The 21,847-nt window shown below is 30.0% G+C and overlaps 1 long non-coding RNA gene and 1 pseudogene across 3 annotated transcripts; both read right to left on the bottom strand.

Annotated features, from left to right (window-relative positions):
- Positions 1-1,607: 1,607 nt before the first annotated feature.
- LOC108847069 (uncharacterized) lies at positions 1,608-3,959 on the bottom strand. 3 transcript variants are annotated; one of them, XR_001948883.2, is made up of 7 exons: positions 3,594-3,959; positions 3,378-3,498; positions 3,118-3,200; positions 2,940-3,031; positions 2,402-2,469; positions 2,191-2,308; positions 1,608-2,088 (listed from the first exon to the last, which is right to left on the bottom strand). It is a non-coding gene; the product is annotated as an uncharacterized LOC108847069 (long non-coding RNA). The 3 variants fall into 3 exon arrangements; XR_001948884.2 differs by having other exon boundaries at positions 3,606-3,958; XR_001948882.2 differs by having other exon boundaries at positions 3,378-3,958.
- Positions 3,960-16,914: 12,955 nt separating this feature from the next.
- On the bottom strand, positions 16,915-19,857 carry LOC108847078 (uncharacterized; annotated as a pseudogene).
- Positions 19,858-21,847: the final 1,990 nt, after the last annotated feature.

Genomic DNA, 21,847 nt, shown 5'->3' with positions numbered 1-21,847 from the left:
ATTAACAACGTTCTGACTCTACACATAATCAAAATCAGTCGGATAAGGTACACACATAAATATATGAACCTAAATATAGATACACACATTTTTTTAATTGGAACAACATACAAATGCGAATAATACATATTCTAGATATAATTCGAATAAGAAAAGTCAATTTATTATCTTAGAAAAAAGCAAGTAGCATAAAGTATGATATTAATTGTTACTGTTTAATATTTATAAATAACATGTTAGGTTATATATAGATGTGTTATTATATTTGAGACAAATAAATTTATGTTGTTTTCATGTTTCTTTAAATCCATATCCACAAAATTTGAAAATAATGAATTCGCAACTATTTTTTAACGGAAAGCCATAACTATTTGATGTATTGTTAGTTATAAAGATTATTTATGAAGAATTTGATGTACTGTTAATATATATGGTTCAAATATTTAAAAGTGTGTATTTTTTTATAGATTTCAAAATTTACATTGATGGGTTATGTTATCGTTATTAAGATGGTAGCAAAATAATGTCTGAACTTACAATAGAACTTTTTGTCTAGAGAGATATATGAAGCTAAGAGAAGAGAAAGAAGTGGAAGAATTGTTAGTCTCTTAATTTTAAGTTTTTGGTGGTTATAGGAAAAAAATTCTCTTATTGTATATGGTCCAAATCAAATTTGGATACATAATTAGTATAGCCTAAAAAGAAACCAACAAATAATTTAAGTGGTAAGGTATTTCATGATGTCGTGGGATTTTCTATTATGTTGTTTGTTTTAGTTATATTATTTTAGTTTTTTTCTACCATTGTATTTTGTTTCTTTCATGCAAGATTTTGAATAATATTTTAATATGAATTATATATAATTTGGTTAAGACAATTTCGGAGCTAACTATAGTTAAAATATTATTCTAGATTAAAATTCAGCATAATAAATAACCAAGATACTCTCAATAGATATTCACAACTTATTTAACTTTTACTCTTAAATAATACTCCTTTCGTTTCAGTATATAAATAGTTTTGCCTAAAAGCGTAAATATCCAATAATTAAAAAAGTGCATTGGAATATGTAAAGTACTTATATTGTGAAACAAATTATTTTTGCTAGAACTACTTACATTTGGAAACAGGGGAGTATTTATTACAATTATTATCTTTCGTAATGGTTATATACTTTCTAACTTAATGTTTCCTTATTTTTTTACAATATTAAAGATTAATGCATCTGTTTAATTTTTAGGGGAATTTAGAATATATTTTCGGTCCAAAATTATGATCCAAAACCATTATTTTCATATTTATTTTCATATTTTTCATTTTTATAAATTCATTTCACTGTTTTGTATTAATTTCACATTCTAATTTGATATCGCATCATTGATTTTTATTTCTGATTTAACTTTTTAATCATTTGGAGGATTAGTTTTTTTGTTACTTGTAGTTAACTTTAATATTTTATTAGTTAACTTTAATATTTTATTGTATTTGTTAAACTTAATAGATTATTTTGTTTTTAAACTTTTCGTTCTTTTTGTTTGAACAGAAATAAAAAAATGTTTGTTGCCATATTGTTGCTTAGTGTTGTATTAGTTTATTTACTCTTATGGTTTCCTCATATTTTCTTACTTTTCTTGTGAGGTCTCAACAACATATAGTAAAAAATAGTAAAAAAGATTTTATACTAACAGTTCTCATTAGACTGGCACCAACCGCATACTCTTTACCAAAAATTCTTCTTTGACGGCCAAACTTTACACAAAACCTCTTAAGACACTGAGATCTCACACGCTGAACAGGTACACTGTCATCAAAAACCCTACACACCGTGAAATCTTCAAGAACAGGACAGCCTGAGAGGAGCTTCTCTATGAACAAAGTATCATTGTTTTGAACATGAGATGGTAAAGAAAAAGCTAGAAGCATTTTAGATTCAAAGCTTCTGTTCATCAAAGAGTCGTCATGAACAGGAGCATCACCACAGTTGTGGCAAATGGTGTGTTTGTGAGCTTCTCGAATGGCAATGTTTTCGCAATGAATCCAATCATTCTCTTCCTTGAGTGCACAACTATCAACTCTTTCTTGTTGTGCCTGCAAGAAGAGACGACGGTGAAGCAAAACTAAGGACTTCTCTTTCTTTTTTTATTGGAGAAGAGACTAAGCGAGGAAGAGAGAAAGTAAGACGTTGAAAACCTTATTCTGTATTCTTCGGTTCTGAAACCAAAACTTGATCCGTCTTGGACCTAAACCCAGTTCTCTGTTAAGTTGCATCCTCTGTTTCTCATGTGGAGGTTGACACTCACTGAAAGAACTGCAAACAAAAGCTTAAGTGAACAGAAAGCATGATCTGGTGAAAAAAGTGAGTAGAGAAAAAGAGAATAATATTTCTTAAAATATATTTCACCTGAAGTACCTCAAGCCACCTTTGATTTTCGTGAAACACTTGGCTCAGTTGAATAAAAGACAATCTACCTAACGAAAACAAAAAGAAGAATTGGGTAAGTTGAATACACATATATGATCACTTCCTAAGGAAAACAATGATATGAGAATATGTAATGAAATTGAATTTTAATCAGCCTTCGCAAAGAGGAAAAACTCCATTACCATGTAATTCTACCAGTACAGAACACCTCATCAGATTTGATAACAATAAAATGGAGTTACGGCCATATACTTATCTTGTGATTGAATTTAGATAGATAGGTAGATAAGCTTTATAGTAAGCCAAAAAATGTTCTCAGGCCCATTAAAATACTTTCATTTACAACTCTGTAATCTAGGTTTTTGCACTCAGCCGTATCTTCTCGACATTGTTTTTTTTTCTGTTGCAGTGAGGAAAATAAAGATCTAACTTCGATGGGTTCGAGGAAAGTACCAAATCAGATGACGCAATCAACAGTTTAAAACCAAAACGTCAATGGTGAAAGAGTTTAACTTACTTCCAGCCAAGTTCTTTCTCAGTTCTCTCTGTTGAAGCATAAACTGCAGTTGCATCTCCTGCCCTTCTCGGACAAAGCTTGATAGGTATTTTCTGCAAAATATGTTATTTGTTTCAACCAACTTTATACCACAGAAACATTCAAGAGATATTTTAATTTCATTCAGCGCTATGTTTACCTTGCGAGAAGCTTTTTTAAAAGCAGCAACCAATTCTAACACAGACGTTCCTCGTCCAGTCCCTTGGTTGTAAGCAGTACAGCCTGTTGATAATTACAATAAACACACACATATGTCTGAGCAAATTTTTTTTAATTGTAATCACAGAGCATAGATTTGCAAACAGAAACCACTAACATAAAATAAAATAAAATAAATTGAAAAGGAAGCAAACAGAGATGCAGATAAAAATACAGGAAAGTGAATCGATGAGAAGACACCTTCTCGAACTTCTTCGCCTGAACTGAGAATCTCCGATCTAAAACGACGAAGCTCTGATCTCATCACCACCATTCATTATCTCCTCTCTCACTATCTATTGCTCTCACATACTCTCTGCCCCTAAGATACAATGTAAAAACAAATTAACGAAACAATAGTTTATCATGATCAATCAAGCAAGCTCAAAGATGGAGTCCAAGAAGAGAAATAATCACATATATTTATACATAAAAACACCGGCTTGTAGATCGGAACAAATCATTGAAGAAGACATCGTGGGGGGGGAGTGAATCAATGGAGTAAACACGACGCCGGACCGTTTCAGATGGTGAAAGGAAGATAAGACGTCAAAGATTCATCGGCGTACGAAAGAGAGAGAGAGCTCATTTCTTCGATACAGAAAAATTAGGGTCCATCGGCCTTGAGAGAGATGAAGTTGAGAAATTGCGGTGAAGTTAATCCTTGAAACGGATTGGGAGAGATGAGAAATGGAAGGGGTGGGAGTCGAAAGGTAAGCGATGAAGAAGATAGGGTTACGACAACACAGCGTGGAGAATGGAGACTCACATGGACTAACAGCCGTGAAATCAGAAAGAGCCGTAAAAATATAAGCCCAAAACATGATAGATCGCAAATGAAATGACGTGGACAGTTACTTAAATCCTATTGGACAGGCTCAAGGAGCTTGATATCCTTCTTTTAGTAGTGTTATAGATTTTGGTGAACAATTTAGGCTCAGATTGGAAACGACTTTCGTTTTAGGTTTTAGCTTTAAGATTATGCCCGTAGAAATTTTGGCTTTACAAACTTTAATTGGTAGTTTAAATGTGTGTATATATATATATATATATATATATATATATATATATATATAATAGTTTGAAATATAGAATATGTGAACATTACTTTAATATTTCTTTTAATGATATTAAAATATATTAATAATGAAATAAATAAATAAATAAATACATATATATGACATCAAAGATAATGCAATATGGATTTTAGAAGAACAAGAATAATAAAAAAATTATTGACTAAAAATATTTATAATAGAATTAGTAGATATTTGTAAAAAGTTGCATAGTTATTGTGGGATAAAAAGAATTAATAGTTTATGAATAAAAAGAAAAAAAATATTGCAAAAATCACGTTTAATTGACTTTATAAAATATAACATGAAATAAGAGAGAGAAACTTAAAGTGATTTTAGCCACTTAGAATGACAAATACCGTGAAAAGTCTAATTGGTAAAATTTAGATTTTAAAGGCTTTTTAGTTTTTTAAAGCCATGAAAGCTTTAACACCAATCAAACTTAGACCTCGATTGGTACAGCTTACGAAGAAGTAGTAGCAGTATATTGTAAAACAATATGCCGTAGAAGCAATATGTTACAGAAGCTGCATGCTCTCATTAAAAATATTAATAAGATGAGTGATAGAATAGTAGCATTATACAATTTTAAAATTGTTATAAAATTTAGTATATAATATATTTATTTTAAAATAGTATATATTAAATTATAATATTTATATTATATATATATATATATATTATATATAATTATAATATTATTGTTACTAAAAATAATTAATTTTATTTAATAACATATATTAAATTATTTTTTAAATGTGAAATATTATTATTTAAAAAATAAATGCAAAAATTTTAAAATATAAATTTATTTGAATATAAAATATTTTTGAATATTATTAAATAAAGTAAATAGATTATGTAATATATATATATATATATATATATATATATATATGTATATTATCATTATTTATTAATTGGTAGAGCAGTAAATGATTCATATGTTAATATTATCATAAAAATTAATATATAATTTATTTATTTCTAAATAATATCGATATGTTTATTTTATAATATATAGTATAAATATATATATTACGCTATGTAATGTTTTTATTGAAAATATTGAATGATATGTGTAATTATATAAATTATATTTTTTAAATTTGAATATATTTTTATTTTAAAAAAGTTAAAAATATTTAATTTTAATTTTATTTTTTTAAATTAGTTTTTATTATAAACATAATTTTTATATTATTAAATAAAAATAAATTAATTATATATATTTTTTTTTGACAAAATATTTTTAAATTTTTATATATTCTAAATGTAAATGCTCTACCAAAAGCTCTATAAGAAAGCATTGAGCAAAGAGCATTTGGAGAACATTAGTATCTTGTAAATGCTATTCTAAATGCTTTTGTAATAAATGTTTATTCTCACTTTTTCCGACTACTTCTACATTCATTTTTTCTTCCTCTTCACTTATCATTATTCATTTTTTTCTTTAGTCTTCTATTTCCTCTTTTTCGTTTTTTTCTCCTCATTTTCCTCCATTTATTTTTCTTACTCTTCTTTACTCCTTTCTATTTGCTTACTTTTCACTCCTATATCTTATTGATATAGTTATAATACTAAGGAAATCAAACTCTTTTTATATACTTATAATCTTGTTTTCCCACAATCTATTCTATATTGATAGAATAAATACAATAGTATGTTATTGTTGTGTCTATTATATTCAAGCACATGTGCATGAAGGATTGTGTTGTCTATTTGTATCACAGATTGACACCGTTTTCAAGGCATAGTCATTTTATTAAATTTTTCTATATAACGATCACAAAATAACCCATGTTAGTATTTGAAAATCCATTAGAGTACTTTTTAACACTATTTAGTTATACTATTACAAATTATAGCCATTATATTATATAATATTATTACAGCTGACGATAGCTGTCTTATGAAAATTTACGCATGAATGTATTATCTTGTCATCCTACGAGATTCATTCATGACGATACTTTAGCGTCATACTCAAGATCTTTTCTAAGTTTTTTCTCTAATATTCTAAATGATTCTTCTTTTCTGATAATTAAAACTCAGATCTTGATGTAAAATCATTAATAAACTTTTGATCAAAGCACTGGACCAAGAAGGTTTTCCTATTATACATTAAAAAGTATACTATTAGAGTCTTCCTCTAAAGAGGTTAGTTTTCTCTCTATTCTCCTTTTCCTCACTCGAATCCTTTACAGAGAAGGTGAAGACATGAACATTAATGATCTTCTGATTTATAGATCAGATGTTCTTGTTTGTTTATGTTTTTGATTTGTTAAGGTCGATTTTTTCTGCTTTGTCGGATTAGCTTTTCGCTTGGTGATTTGAATAAATTTCTAAAGCTTTTTCTCTTTCTTTTATCTCCAAAATCCTATCTGTTCTATCAAAACTGATTCTTTTTATTGTTGGTAATCCTTGATCTCTATCTCCGAAGAAGTTAATTTTTGCTTTTAGATGATGAGCAAAGTTTTCTCACAAGATAAAGTTTCATGATTTGCATGTGTTTATCTTCATGATATAGCTCAGTTTATGCAGAATTGAAGCTTGCTCATAGAAAATGTTTCAACAACGACTAATTTCTAATTTATGTGAGCTTTTTTGGAGTCTAAACAATCGGCGTGGATGCTGAATACTTTTGAGGGTAGAAGCGACTAAGAAAAAAGCAATATTGTGTTGATTTTCTAAGTTTAGAATCGGAGTAGCCAACGGATTAGCATCGGTATCTTACACGTAGGTGGATGGTGCCTATAATATGTTTCATCTCTATCTTTATAGTTTTTTGGCTAGGTGGGTTTATTATGTATTAGAAAATTCTAAAAAATCTTTGAAATTTTTATTTTATATATAAAAATCTTCGTTTGAATTCTCTGGATGCAAATGCGTAATATAAAGATACAGAAAGAATTTTTAATTATTAGAATGTAAAGCAATTAGCTCAAGTAAACTATATATGTCTAAACCTGAATGACTAAATTGGAAGCTAACTCGAGAATGAACGAACCATACTAAAATAGATGCAATTAATATTAAAACAAACAAAGAAAATAAATGAAAGTACTAAACACTGTTTTAAACTATTCCACCTATTTTAAAATGTGCGAAGTATAAGAGAATTTTTGATGTTTCTATGTGTAAAATGTTTTAAATATTTACTTTTTACTGAAAATTTATGTAAGCAACAATATTTTATTGTTTGATAACTCCCCTTCTGACATTTTTGTAAAGACCCTTTCCACGAGCGTGTGACTAACTCCTTGTTTATATTCAACTATTTCTTTGCCAAAAACAATATTTTATAGTTTATTGGGTAAATTTCCCCAAAAAATTCTAAAATAGGGGTTTTTACCTAATTTTTTTTTATTAAAGATATAAGAGATGGCAGACTCTTTGGCCAATCAGCTCTGACAGGTTTCTGACATTACCCTCTCTGGTGCCCAGTAATGTCTAATGAAGTTTCCTTTCTGATAAAACAAAAGATATAAGATATTCTTTTTTTTTTTTGAAAAAGGGCATGATATAAGATATTCTTATATCCTTATTTATAGATATATAAATATAAACATATTTAAATAAAAAATAAAAAATTATAAAAATTATAAAAATTATAAAAAGAATCTAAAAAAAATCAATCCAAACTTTTTTTTATTTTGAAGCCCGATTTTTAAACTTTTTAAAAAATTTAAATATTAGTTTTTTTAAAAATCCTAAACATCATCCATCAAATCTTAACTCTAAATTTAGATTAATTAACCATACATATATAATTGTATTTTCACCTTTTTAATGAAACATAACCACTGTGTGCTATATAGTTGATAAAATAAGTTATAATTTATATTTACATTTCAAAATTTATGAAGTTTTAAGATATTTTTATGTTTATATATGAAAGGTTTTTAATAATTTTTAAGTAAATTTTAAATTTATTTAAAAATTGTACAGCAGATAATATTTCATAGTCTACAGTTGATGGTATAATTTTAATTTATATTTTAATAATTTCAGATAAAAATAAAATTTTATCAATAAAATTGAATTGAATATATAATATTATTCGGACTTGGTGCAAAAATGCACAAAAGTCATTGATGAAAAATAAAATCTTACTAATTTTAAAAATTTGCTAGCGTATTTCTCTAGAAGCCTACTAGTGCATTACAGTTTAGTAAACTTTAATGAACTCTTCTAATAAATTTCGAAGTCTGAAATATTGTTTTCAAATCTGAAAAATATGCATATCCAAAAATGTCAAAATGTCTTCAAAATAGATAAAAAATCAAAAATAAAATTTTATGTTTAACTAATAAACATTAATTTGAATATGTAGTGTTATTTGAATTTAAGACACAACACACAAAATATATATATCTAAAATGATAAAACGACCATTAAAACTCCGAACTTTCAAATTAAAGCCAAAAAGTCTTCACCTCGTGTTTGAGCCAAAAAGTTCCTCAATTTTTAATTATTGGTTATTTTAGCTCTCATATTTTGTTGACTCGGCCGTTTAAGAAACATGAATAGTCAACTGTTAAACTCGATCAACAACTAAACGTCTGTTAACTCATTATGTATCAATACAATCTATTTTCCATCAACTTGAATCTGATTAAATCGTTGTGTCCTAATGATTTTGTGCCCACAAATTATTTCTTCCCTAAATTAACAATATCAAATTTCTAATGTGGATTTGAGGATCTACATTAACTAATTATTAGGGAAAATTGGAAAAAGAGAGACTTTGAACTTAGGTTTGTGTCTCAATAGGATTCTTAGAAGATTATTTAGGAAAATATAATTTAGATTTCTATTAATTCCATAATATCCCTAAAATTAATCAATTGATATGAATTAATAATAACAAGAGTTGTTTTAATATTAGAAAGGTAAAACAAAGAGTAATTGCATCCTATATACACAGAATAAAGATTATTTAGGTATGTGGTATGTATATTGTTTCTATTTAAAAAATCCCAATAATGCCCTTACTGTCTTTCATCGATCTCTCCCTTCTACTCCCCTTTTTCCAGATTCAAAATCCCTAAACTTTCTATCTTTACAAGAAGGTTGCTAGTTGGGACCAATGTGCAAAGTTTCTCTCGTCCAAGTCTCCTTCTCCTTCTTTTCTGCTTCACCACTTTTATCACTTTACCCTCTCCAATACGCGCAAAAAAATACATCGGTGCTGGTGGTGGTTGCCACGGAAGTGAGTCCACTCAGAGGTGTCTGAAGCGGAGTGATCGGCCATCCACGATGATCGGCATTATCTTGTTTATTGTTTTCGAAATGCAATGATCTGCGGCGAAGCTTATCGGCGACAGTGTCGTGTAGGAAGTCATGTTTAATATGCTTCAACATTGTGTGATGATGAGATTATAATAAGAAAATCGCTTAAAGTCTCAAACTTTCTCTGTGGATTCTATGAAAAAAAAAGAGAAATCAAGAACAATGGCTTAGCAAGGTAGAAACTAACAGAGGAGATAATATGATCACATGCGCTGATCAATGCATCGACGGGAATGGAGAGATGGGGATCTCGCGGCGAGAAAAAAATGAATGTGATTGTTTTTTTTTCTACAGAGAATATAATTTTCTCGAGAAAGTTTCAGAGAAAGAATAGAAGAGAGGAAGGAGCGAGTGGACAAAATTGTAACTTCACTTTGGTTCACATCTCCTACAACCTAAATAACTTTTTTCTTGCATCAATACCTAATTATTTATTCTTTTTTGGTTATCCAACTAAATATCTCTAAAACAAAAGGAAAAAGTGGGAGAGAATATATTATGAGATATTTAGTATATATTTAGGAAATATATTAACTGAAAATATGAAAGTTTCTATATTTACGTGATTTGGTTATAATATGTATCATACGTTCTGCAGAACATTGTAGAGTTGGATATAAAGTTTATTCTTCTGTAGAAGTAATATAAGGTAAAAGTCAGATCAAATTATATGACACATAAATAGGAAAAAATAGATCGTAGAGTCATGGCTATAAGTTGTAATAAATCTTAAGTTAGACTACTGACATCTTGCTAGAATATAACATAATGAATTCTACTCTAGAATATACAAGAAAATTGTGTTATATATCCATGATAGATCTATTTATAAAACTTAGCATATGATTTCTATACTAAGTAGATGGTCAGAATAATTATTCTATCACCAGCTAGAACATGAAATAAAATATGATCCTATTATTTTATGAAGAATTTTAAACATATAAATAGTCATACTAATGTTTCTAATTATATTTATATTTTTATATTTTTAAGATTTAGTTTATTATTTTTCCATGACAAAAGGATAAAACATATCTAAAATGACCAAAACTATCAAAATTTCTTAAGAAACAAACAAAATTTGAGAGTGTATCTTTTTTAATTTTCTATTTTTCCTTATTATAATACTTTTGGTGCATGAGATGTCTTTTGATCGTCCAAAGGAGTTGCCTAAACTGCCTAAACTTTAAGTTAATCAATAAAGGTGATGTTAGTTGATCGTTCAAAAGGAAAAGGGAGGGAGAGAGGGGGGGGAGGCAACGTTAGTTGTCAACAACCACATATAGCACGCATAAACTTATTGAATATACATCACAGGTGTATATGTATTTTTAATCACCCATAAATAACGAATATAAGGAATTTTCAATTGCGCCACTGTTGGCTGAAGAGGATACAAAAGTGTCAAAGGTGCGCCATTTATAAGACCTTTCTTTCACTTCTCAAAAATCTTTTTATTCTCTCTCCAAGAATTTATTTAGCTATGTATTAGAAAAACAACACTCGTGCTGTCATGATTGTTTGACTAAAAGAATATTATCAGCTCTCCTCAGCCTTCAAAAGACACTAATCTTAGTGTAAAAATAAACATACTCATAGGCCATACGTGTAAGAAACTTTAAAACTAGAGAAAAGAAATGAAAAGTGGTCCGTCTTGTCGGCTAATTGACATCATCTTTCCTAGACCAAACACCTAGGCCGCTTCTTCATGATACTGGTCGTGTGTCCTCTCTTATACATAATCATCTTTCCTTCTCTCTCTCTAATCACTTGATCATCTTCAATCACATTCACACGTACGGTTAAGATGGCATCGTTTGTTTTCTGCAGACAAAAGTGCATGTTCTTGGCTCTTGTCTCACTTCTTCTACTCGTCTCAGATGCTTCAAGGTTCCCTCAAGTCCACTGGGAACAAATGCTCCCAAAGAAGCTTCCACTACCCTCTTCTTCTCCTTCCAAAGGCACCAACTCTATCAGCAAATCATCTTCTACTTCTTCTCTAAATACTCATTCCAAACCAAGCTCTTTTTCATCTGATGGAAAAGTTTAACGTTAATCTGTGGGGGAGATTATCACTTAGAAGACTTATAACCAAAAGGAGAAACATGAAGAGAAAAGGACGGCATTAGCTCCGTTCGTGGAGGAGAGAAAGTGAGAAAGAGAAGTCTGTTCATTGATCATATAATTTTTAGGTTCAAATCCTACCATTAAGGGGGTGGGGGTGGGGGGATCGGGACCAATTAATCTTGCTCTGGTCACTTTCCCGAGGCGATTGTGGATCTAAGACCTGTAACTTTTCAGTTACCAAGAAAATGATTGCAGAAAAGCATATTGTGATATGTCTATAGCTGTATATTATCTGCATTCTCCTAATGTGGCATCCCTTGTAATTGATTTGTAGATATTTTTTTTTTTTGAACAAACTTTTTGTAGATTTCTTATAAGCATGAAGAATAGTCCTTTAATCCTCTTTGTTATTTAAGGAAAAATAAACTCATATCATGATCAGATGCGAATTTTTGAATTGTTCAGATTTAAGGCTTCCTATTGTGCGATAATTATCATGTAAGAATTAGTGCCATTAAGACGCATTTACTGCCCTGGTCTGTTTTTCATTTTGGTTTGACCGTGTTATCTCGGCGCTGACTAGCCTTGTAGCTCGGGATGAGACGTCATGCTTCGTGTGCCTATTTTCGTCTTATCGGGCCTTTGTGATATTGAAACGGCTTCTTGAATCGAATTTGGAGGGGAGTAAAACCCGCCTCCGACATAGTATACGATGAAACTCATATAGAATCCATGGTGGATGACAACTTGACAAAGAAATCAGTTGCTTTTAATTATTTACTGGATTTTTATCCGCGCTTAAAACCGCGGGTTTATTTTTAAAACATAATAAAGATATACAGGTTCGGTTCGGCCAAGTTTAGGCTAAAATATCTATTAGGTAAAAAAATTGACCTACCGGTCGTTTCGGGCCTATGTCCAACTCGACTCCATTAGAAATTTGAAATGTTGGCAATTCTATCCAATAGCTATTTTGTTAGTTTTTGTCACAAAATAATACTAAAAATTAAAAAAATAACCAAAATAGCCATTTTGATTTTGAAATTTTAAATTTTAAAATTTTTATTTTAAAAATTTTGAAATCTCATTCTAAAACCCCACCTTTTCACTATAAATCATAAGTCGAGATCAATTAATTCTAAGAGTATAAGTGCATCTTTTATTTAATAAAACATTTTTTGATCATTTTCTTCTTTGAAAACTATTATTATGAAAATAAACTAAAAATGTATTATCTTAAAGAATTTCTCTTGAAACATTGCTCGTATATATTAGTTATATTTGAGTATTATAGCATATTTTTGGTATTACGAATACTTTTTTATATTTTGAGTTAGAATTTGCGGTTGTAGTATTATTGTATAGTTATGGAAGCAATAAAATATAAACAATAATAAGACCTATAGCAAAGACGTATAACTTTTTTTCTTTTTTCTGTTAAAGACTTTTGACTTATATATGATCATATGGGTGGGATATTTGTAGAAATAAGATCTCTATTAAAATAGATAGAGATACGGTAAAACCAAAAAGTATTGTTAGAGAAATTTAAGGTAATTTATTGTTAAAAAAAATATAAAGTAAGACCAAAAATAATTAGCTAATGAAAAGGTCTAACAACTTTTCATAAGTAGATTTTTTCAAAATATTTCTCTTTTAATAGTATAGATTTTCTCCCTTAGACAAAATCCAGAGTAATAATGAAATTCATTCCGTTATATTTTAAAAATAATCTCTATAAAACATTTTTGTTTCTCTCTCTCCACCTTTCTTTATAATCAGAATATTTATCGAAGCTTTTATTTTTTCTCCAGTTAAATTTTATATGCAAGATGAAGATATATTTCAGCAAAACAAAAAAGAAAAAAAAAGAATTAAAATGTTGTAATATAGATTTTTATAATTTTGGTTTCGAAGATTATAAGAGCAGGTTCATCACCTAGTATACTAACAGGAGTTTCTTAAATTAATTATATTAGTATTTTATTAATATCATATTATAGAATTAGGTTTGGATTTTCTAAAACAACCATAGCTAGTAATGTATTAACATGAGTACAAAATGAGTATCTGAAAAGATCTCTATTAAAAACGGTGTTTCATTCTATCTCTAGTTTTGTCATTTGTCTTATTAATTTATTAGTTAGATATCCACTTCTATCCGAGTGATAAAAAGATTCTATCTGGAACTTTCGTCCTGAGTTTGATTTACTTTGACCACCTATTTGTACCATATTTGTGGATTAGTTGTGTATCCGGATGTTGTGCACAAAAAAAAGTTGTGTATCCGGATGCAAGACTTCGTGGGATTAGTCTTTGAGCCTACGAAATCTTTAAAATCTCCACGGTTATAAAAAAAATAGAATATGGCAAAAGATGTAATGTCGTCAGTTACAAAGATATCAGACAAGAGCCATGTTTATGCTAGAGATGGTAATATTAGACTTGGATCGCGGACTGGCCCGCAAAAACTTGTAATGGATGGTATCGGGCCTTGATATTGTAAGCCCTTAGAGTTGCAGGACTCACAGGACATGTTCTTGCCGGATGGGTCTTTAGCGGGACGGGCCTTCAGCATGATGTCCCGAAGCGGGTCATGCGAGAGAACAAAGACCCGCAAATGTCATTTCTTCCCTTCACTTTCCACCTGAAAGTACTAAAATGAGAGAGAGAGAGAGAGAGAGAGAGAGAGAGAGAGAGAGAGAGAGAGAGAGAGAGAGAGAGAGAGAGAGAGAGAGAGGTGTTTCAGTTCTTTCTCCACCGACAGAACCGTAAGACCTCCAACGATGAAGTGTGGAGCTCTAACAGTGGTTTTTGTCTTTACGTCGTGTCTACCTGCAGCAGCTAAGCTTCACATCATGAGCGATAAGCTTTGTTGATGGCCAGTTCCACCGACAGATGCTTATAGCTCCGACGATGATGATGCGACCTCTGACTTGCTTCTCTTCATCCTGGATCTACAAACGACCTGAATCATGCTTTTAAGCGTCCAGAAACCCTATGCCATCATATGTAATCCATGTCCCTCAGGTCGATCCGCAAAAGCTTACATTTTCTGCGGAGCGGGTTTGGTCAACCATATCAGAGACCATGGTCCATGCGAGCCTGATCTGCCGTGAACCGCTTGAAGACGAGCCCGCTGCGGTGCAGTACGTGACAACTTGTTTGCCATTCCTAGTTTAGGCTGGAGAGAAAAAACAGGTTTTCTGATTTTTTTAAAACAAAGGTATCCAAATTTGTCTCAGCCATTATGAGATTTCTGTTTTGACAATTCCATTATGGGATAAATGCACAAATCATAACAATGATACACAATTAGTAAATTAATGCTATCTGGATTTTTCTCCATTTTTGTTTGCCTGAAGTTGCCGTTTAGAGATTTATTTCAAAAAAATAGCTGACAAATTTTTATGAAATTTTCCTTTCTTTGTAAACAAACATGGACTTTTATTTGCGAAAATTGCCAACAGAGAACAAAAAAATTAGATTGTTGTTCCTTTAGTATAAAACTATTTTTCTATTTTTCTTCTTTTTACCTTTTGTATTTCTAAAAACTAATGAAATAAATAATTTTGTGAATCAAAAAATTATTAAAAATATAAAAAATTAATAGAACACCCATATACACAAGCCGGTAATTTTTTTTGTTCAAAAACTTGATAAATTGTTTTTAAAATATGTTCTACTAAAAGTAGATTGCGTCTTCTACGAAAAATGGTATAGTAGAAAACGATTTCTAAAATAAACATGTTCATCTACTTCTTTTAGAATGTTCATTCTACTATTTACTAAATTTGTAAATAAGAGGAATGCGCATTCGACTAATCGTAAAGGTATCAACTTTCCTTGCATCTTCTACTTCTATAAAGTATTCTAAATTTCGGGAATGTGTTTTCTACAATTTACTCTTACATGTACTCAAAGTTGAAAGTGTATTGGGGATTTTTATCATTCTTCTAAACTTTTAGAACGCGCCTTCTACAGATAAAAATATCTGATTTTTTGCGAAAATTAATGAAATTTTAGTTAAGAAAATATTCTAAAAATCTCCTAAAAATATTATAACTTCCTAAACCGTGTTACGGTCGATTTTACTTTTGAAAATAATGATTTTTCATTTTTTTCCTTCATCATTCTATGATATCTCCATAGTTTGTCTTGTGATTTTCACAAACTCTTGTTCTATTTTCTTTTAAGTTTAATAAAACTAAAAAGTTTACAAACGTTTCAAGCTTTTTATAAAAAAGACATTGCAAACATTTTTTATAAAGTTTATTTAAATTTTTTACCAAAAACTTTTTGTAAATTTTTATTTTATTTTTATTTTTATAAAGTTTACAAAGTTTACTTTTATTAAACTTTTATTACTATTTTTTTAAGTTTTATTTTATTAAAAAGTTTGATAAAATTAAAAAGTTTACAAATGTTTTAAATTTTTTATAAAAATAAATCTTTGTAAAAAATTGTATAAAATTTGTTTAAAGTTTTTATTAAAACTTTTATGTAAAGTTTTATTTTTATAAAGTTTACAAATTTTATTTTATTAAAGTTTATCAAATTCTTTTTTAAATTTTTATAAAAATAAAAATTTGTAAAACGTTTTTTCTAAATTTTATTTAACGTTTTTTGTTAAAATATTTTTGTAAATTATTTTTATTTTATAAAGTTTACGAATTTTGTTTTATTAAAAAACATTTTAAAAAGTTTTATTTTTGTTTTCCCTTTTTAAAACGTTTTTTGTTAATTTTTTAAAAAATCTATTAGTTTAATTTGTTTAATTTATTTAATTTGTTTAATTAAATTAATCAATGGTTATTTTTGGAATTATGAAAAAATTATACTAAATGAACGACTAAATGTTAGTTTTATACTATAGGAATAACGATGCTGAATTTTTGTTCTGTTTTGGCAATTTTCACTCTTTATTATTAACTGGTTGAATATAGCCGACAAAGAAAACAAATAGTGGTGGTTGATATAAGAGCATCTCCAATGGTGTTACCACCATTGGAGTCCTTAGGATTATTAAACTAATTTTTTTTTTTTTAGAATAGTTAAGGATTTTATTGAAAATAGAATGTCCAATGGTGTTTTCTGATTTTGAATCCTTAGAAAAAAAAAATTAGCAATATGATTAGATGTGTTTATGTTCTGTGACACTTTTGTTTACAAGAACAACACAGTTTCACAACAAAAATCTGATATCTTGTTCATCTTCGATACTCTGCAAGGAGTTTGAGACAGTCTTCAAAGACAAAATCAAACAAAGTTACACACACACGATCACTAGTTGCATATACAGATCAACACCGATAGACTCAAAAATCGATTCCAGAAACAGAAACAATGAATTAGCAAGTAGCAGCAAATCAAACTCGTCGGCAAGCGGATATAATCCAAATTCCGGAAGAACTACGGCAAAATCATTCCCGCATAAGATACTATAAGAATATAAACAAAGATGGAAGAACAAACCGCCATGGAATGTGATCTGACGTCTTGTTTTTCTTCTTCTCCTTCTTAGTCTTCTTCTCCTTCTTTTTATTCTTCTTCTTTTCTTCCTTCACCACAATTTCTCCACCTTCCTCTGGAATAGCACCAGACTCTTTCTCTCTTTCTTTCTCCTCTGTTAAACAAGCAACAACACAACCGTTAACAAGTTTTGTAACATAAACAACTCTCATCAAGCTTCAAAAAACACAAACCTAGCTTGTTGAGGAAGCTGTCGTCCATTGATATGCTTCCAAATATGTTCCTCAGTCTTGTTCACCGTGTCACCCGTTAGCTTACATATCAGTTTCGAGCTGAAACAAACAAACAAACAAACAAACCAGTATCTAAAAACTCTAAACCGAATACCTGCATCACTTCCTCTCTCGCCCTTTCTTGCCAGTCTTGGTGATGGCTTAACAGAATCATTGTCCACACCATGATGTCAGGCGAGAGAATCTTGTAACTGCTCTTTCCTCTGTTTTACAAGTCAGAACAGAGTCAAGTAAATGGTGAAACACAAACTAACGAACAATCCCATAATCGTTGGTTAAGGAAACGATGAGGACAGCTACGGAGGACACTACGGAGGATCCACAGAGAATCGAGAGCTGACGAGCTTTCTCCATGAGACCATTACGTCGTTTACAGAAACGATTTCAAATCCGAGGAGTACGTGGAGAAATCGAAATTGGTACCGGTGAAAGCTTGAATCCAGATCGTGGCCACCAGAATCTCTTGGTTCTTGAAACATATATTCGATTCTTCCTGCCCAAATTCATCATCCTCCTGCATAGATTAGGGTTTTGGTCTCTTTTGTCAGAGTCAAATCGCCTTTCGCCTTCTAGATTTTTTTTTTCGTGATGGAGAGTGAATGTTTTTTTCCACACGCAAAACGCAAACTCCAGCCGGACCACTCACACTTTGCCACGTCCTTAAGGATTTGATCCTTAAATTCCTTGATTAAGGATCAATCCTTCGGTTAACTCTTTTTTTATTATTATTTTTATTTTATTTGCCTAAAGACACGCGCTAGGGACTCGCTAAAACACTCCGTTGGAGCTGCTCTAAAGCATAGATGAAGCTGCATAGCTGGCGAATTTTTATGAAATTTTCCTTTCTTTGTAAAAAAACATGGATTTTTATTATTAACTGGTTGAATATAGCCGATAAAGAAAACAAATAGTGGTGGTTGATATATAAAGCATAGATGAAGCTGCATATTCATTTATTTGGGAAAATCATCTAACTCGGGAAGTACTTGGTAGTAGAAATGGCCTCCAGTTCGACTTGAACCATCAGCGTATCATCCACAAGGAAACCCTTTGATGAATCTCTGAGATCATCAAAAGAGATGAACTCATTGAAACCCCATCCAAACGATGTTATTCCGTACCAATTCTCCACTGTCGGGAAAAAAATATGAAGATCACAGGAGAGCACTCAGTAATTATCTGAAAAATGTTTTCATTGTGAAGAATATATAAATATATCAATCTCTACTTACGTTCCATCTGGATGTTGCTGAGCTTTCGTTGGTTAAGAACTTGAAACTTGGCTAGAACATAAACCGCTTCATAGTCTCCGGTTCTCTGGTTCGCCGTAAGGTAAAAAAAGAGTGACACGGCTTTTCCACTTGCGCTGCCACTACCACTTGGATTTATTGCTAATTGCCTGTGTCATCATTTGAAACACATTTTGGTAACTTGCAAAGACTAAAACAAGAACCTTTTTTGTCACTAGTATGAATTAAGTATGTGCCAGGTTAGAATCCAAGTGGTGACAAGAAAAAAAGTTACTGTTTTTAAGTCATGAAACAAAACTTTTTATAGTTTGAGTTAATGTGGACCCACCATTTTCTTCCAGCGAAGGAGAAGATATCTGAATAAGTATATTTGGTCAGCGTGGAGAATCCCCTAATTGCCCAGGTGAATCTGTCTGTACGCTTACTAAAAGATAAAAAGTTCTGATTTCTGATAAGGCTTAGGAACGGTGACATCAACACCAAACTCGCAGTGATCTCCATCATAAAGGTAACCGTTTCTTGAGTCTTTGAAGGTATCAAGAGGGAGAACCTGAGAGAATCCCCACATCGTTTTGAAGGCATTGAATCGGAATACTTCGGTATCTACAGTTTAACACAAGAAATATAGATTAATCACATTATCAATACTTTACACGTAGCATCTTGTTTTTTTTCCGTGTCGGATTGAAAAATTAGCAAAGAAAACCTTGGATGGTGAAGTAGTTCCTCTGGTTCCTGTTGAAGACGTAAAACTTGAGATCCGCATAAACCTCTTGATGTGCAGCAGCGTCGAGGCTCGACTTATCAATGGTTACATAAAGCGAAAGGTAACCTGAACCACCATCCTTTTTGTTCCCACCAGGGTACACACGAAGAGTCCTGTATATATAGTATGATGATACAGATCAAGTGAAATTTTATATAATATAATAATATATTACGGCGAATAAATGGTCAAATTATGATAACTTACCAGTTGTATCCACCAGCTGGAAAAGGACGAGTTTCATAATATTCTGTTGAATTAAGGACTCTGTGGAAAGCCTCCATCTTCAAAGAGACGTTCTCTCAGACCCTTCAGTGTGTTCGAAGAAGAGACTTCATCATCACGAGATGAGATCTCTTGGTGTTTTTGTAAGTAACGCACTTGTTCTTCCAGGTTTGGTTTTGGTTCTGCACCTTCATCATCTGCTTAAATAAAACATAGCATCTTTGTATGACAAAACAGACGTAGAATTTGCATCCAAATCTTATATAATAAAGTTGAGTTTTTTTTTTTCTTGGGGGGGGGGCTGAAATGTCATGTGGCATTCTCCTTTTAATAATTAAAAACATTTTTCAATTTTATTTAATGTGTTTTGGTGTTAATTGTAATTAGGTGTTAGTTTATTTTTGTTATTGACAATTTATTACAATGATGTTTTAATTTGGAAGTTTAATTTATTATGAATTTTATGTCTTGATTTTTTTTAGATTTCATAACTCTTATGTTACATATTTTCTTTAAATACTTTAGACTATTTTTTAATATTTTGTATGTCAAATAAAAATACAAAAATGAAAACTAAAGTTAAGTATTTTCAAAAAAAAAATTAAACATAAAATAGATACATATCCAAACAATTATTTTATGTTTGAAAACATTTAAAATATTAACTTTAATTTTATTTATTTATTTTCATAGCTAATATATTATAATATAATAAAACTAATTAATTTCTTAAACCGCGGTTGACCCAATGATCCAGAGACCTGGTAAATCGTCCGGTTCAGTGTCTTGGTCGGGTGTCAAAACACTGGTTTATAAGGTTTCTTTGTATTTGATGTTGACGATAGAGAATGGAGCCTCTACGATTCTCCTTCTTTAACGCAAACGATGTAACCGTCATATAATCAATCTAGAAATTCTACTCATCCCATTCTAATAATGTTTAGTAATTGATGGCGACTCCAGTCCAAAAAACTAACATTGGTCTATTGGTATTAGCACATAAACTCTATGGTATCTTCCCATATTATACTATGCAAGAAAACCAATAACTTCCCTGATACATGCTATCCGTGTTTACATTTTAAAAACCGTGAACATGATTAATATACTCTTAGAACTTAACTAAACAAAAAAAGAATCATTACTTCCAATCTGAGAAAAATTTAAAAATGTTACCTGGTTGCTAAAGTTATTTAAAATTGATGTAAACCACACACCACCCTCACCATTAATCCTTTGCACCACACTAACCATTTATTGTCAAAACCATTACTAAATGCAACAAGTCAGCAAGCCCGAATGTCACATATAGTTAGAAATTGTCTTTCTCATGATTGTTATAGATGCTAACATCTCATTTACTAATTAACAAATTGATTTTTTACTAGGAAGATTTGGTGAAATTGTTCCATTCCTGTTAAAATAGAAGTTGTCCATTAAATAGAGGAATTTATGAACCATTTATAGTTTTTAGCTAAAAAAACATATTTAGATTCATATTAAGATTCGTTGATATTTCTAAATAAGGGTGGACAAACAAGAATTCCTTTATGAACACACACAAAATATTTTATTATAACAAAACTAATATAGAATTAATTTTATGTTTCTTATTTTAATATACATCTTTTTGAGAGACCTTAAAACTAAAGTAATACATACAACTCGCACCTCTATATTTTAAAAGTCAACATGGTAATTTTACAAATATATATTAGATACTCACCAATTATTTTACCAAAATTGACACTTCATCCTTATTTTTATAAAATTTATTAAATTTGAAACGTATTCCATCTTTCTATTAGTTGAACTAAATATATTAGTAAAAGTTTTATAGTTCATATATAGTTATTTTAATAACTAATAATATAAGTAAGTTCTCTATATAAAACATCAACTTTGTTTTATGTTTAAATTCCAACTAAATTAATTTTGTTATGACTATCGGCTTTTTATTCTATTTTTATTAAATCGATTAGTAACAACCACTTATGCTATTCCACTTTGAACTAAAGAATTTCAAACAAAGTAATGCACTACGGTCACTAACTACTATCAAAAAGATCCAAAATATTATTTTTAATATATTTTTATTTTCATATTTAACATATTTTATTTGTTAAGATCATATAATAATTTATAAATTTATGTAAAACTATAACATACAAACCCGGCGCGTAGCGCCGGAATATCACTAGTATAGTATATAGAAGACATAGAT

The sequence above is a fragment of the Raphanus sativus genome, chromosome 3 (genome assembly GCF_000801105.2).
Source record: "Raphanus sativus cultivar WK10039 chromosome 3, ASM80110v3, whole genome shotgun sequence".
NCBI lineage: Eukaryota > Viridiplantae > Streptophyta > Magnoliopsida > Brassicales > Brassicaceae > Raphanus > Raphanus sativus.
Note: the sequence above shows the minus strand (reverse complement) of the source record. Positions and strands in the feature narration are given on the sequence as shown.